Source organism: Colobus angolensis, unplaced genomic scaffold, assembly GCF_000951035.1.
Source record: "Colobus angolensis palliatus isolate OR3802 unplaced genomic scaffold, Cang.pa_1.0 Scaffold109, whole genome shotgun sequence".
Classification (NCBI taxonomy): Eukaryota; Metazoa; Chordata; class Mammalia; order Primates; family Cercopithecidae; genus Colobus; species Colobus angolensis.
Window position 1 is genome coordinate 54,412 of NW_012111919.1, and position 1,918 is coordinate 56,329.

Consider the following 1,918-nt stretch of genomic DNA (forward strand, 5'->3'; position numbering starts at 1 on the left):
TGTTAACCAGGATGGTCTCAATCTCCTGACCTCATGATCCGCCCGCCTCAGCCTCCCAAAGTGCTGGGATTACAGGCATGAGCCACTGCACTGGCCTAGGTTATTTCTTACAAATACAAATAACTCAATGTACAACTTTTATAGGAAAAAGTATTATACAGCATAACATTTTTTTCAGGGTCATGGGTACTTAAAGAAAAAGAATTCTCAAGAGCTGAATGCCATTAACTTGTACAAAAAGTCACAAGACAACCACTTAATGTTATTCTGTATCTCTAAGAACAAAGACTGAAGGAGTTGGAACCTGTGTGTGCTTGGCTCAAGAGAGTGCACTACAGTATGAAAGAGATACCCTGGCCGGGCAAGCTGGCCCATGCCTGTAATCCCAGCACTTTGGGAGATGGTGGAGGCGGACTGCTTGAGCTCAAGAGTTCAAGACCAGCCTGGGCAACAAAAATATACAAAAATTAGCAGGGTGTGTTGGCACATGTCTGTAATCCCAGCTTATTCAAGAGGCTGAAGCATGAGAATCACTTGAACTCAGGAGGCGGAGGTTGCAGTGAGCCCAAATGGTGCCACTGCACCACAGCCTGGGTGAGAGAGTGAGACTATGACTCAAAACAAAAAAAGAAAAGACAAAGAAAGTGATACCCTGGAAAGTCAATGTGCTCCTGTAAGTTCAGAAGTCTCCCGTCAACACACCAATCTTTTAAAAAGTCCACATGTATCTTTAGAACTCTCTGATGCCCATTTGTGCCCATCTCTGCCCCCAATCTACACTACATTTAACTCAACTAAGGAGATTTTTATTAGAAGACAGTCTAGTGAATACCAAAGAGCAATAGGCAGTACAGAGGAAATCTGGCAAGATATTCTTTCCATATGTTATTTTCTAGATCCTGGCTTATTCTAGAGAGATTTGCCAGGCGCGCTGGCTCATGCCTGTAATCCCAGCTACTTAGGAGGCTGAAGTGGGAGGATCGCTGGAGAGGGATTTAACTCAGCCAGCCAGGAAAGCTACTATCTGCCTGTTTTAGTAATCTACCAGAAAACTTCTGTTAGAGATCATGTTCCTTCATCCGAAAGGTAGCTAAGAAAATGGTAAGACACTATCAGTTACTTCCTTGAGCAGCTACATTCACTGAATGCATCTAGAATCTGAACTAAGTAAAATTCCCAGCCAGATTACAATAGGAAATAACAGTAGAATTCTAATACAGGAAAGCTGTAGCCAATGGACTCCAAAGAAACTTCTGGACCCAGGACACAAACAACTAACCCACAGTAGGGCACCACAGGAGACACCAACCCTTCATCAGAGATATGCCCTTGGAATTTGCTTACCCCCCACCCCACCACCTTCCTAATTTTTCCTCTGCAGGCAAAATGAGGGCAGTGCCCGAGATCCTCCAGCACTCCTCTTATTGATGAAGAAACCTCTGCGACACTGGGAGTTTTGCCTCGGAGCCGCTGAGAGGTTTAAAAGAGATCACACATGGAAAAGCTCATAAGCGCCCACAAGGGGATTCTCCTTGCCGCCTCCAGCCACCCTGAGGCATGCAATGTTCACTTTGGAGTAATGCAGATCGCCCTGCAAAGTTTTTCCCCGAGACTTTCGTTTATTGGACAGCAGACCCTCTGCGTGTCAGCTCCTCTGCAAGAGCTCACGGGCCCCGGCCTCTCAGCTGTCCTCACCCCGACCGGACCAGAGAGCCTCTGAGACCCGCAGCACTGTCCAGTGGGAAATAAAACCGCTCGGGAGAGGAACCTGGCCCCTAGAATTTCACACTCCAACAGGTCTCATGCCCTGCGCCTGGAAGGCAGCGACGGCCCGCGCAGGCTGACCAGGCTGGGGCCCAGGGAGCCAGCGGCGGCCACCTCATCAAAGGCCGGCCCGGCAGCGTAGTCAGGGGCGCAG

The 1,918-nt window shown here is 48.2% G+C and overlaps 1 protein-coding gene across 1 annotated transcript in view; it reads right to left on the bottom strand.

Moving 5' to 3' along the window:
* Positions 1 to 1,918, bottom strand: part of NRBP1 (nuclear receptor binding protein 1) — a 22,846-nt gene that overhangs the window by 20,066 nt on the left and 862 nt on the right. The window lies entirely within an intron of this gene.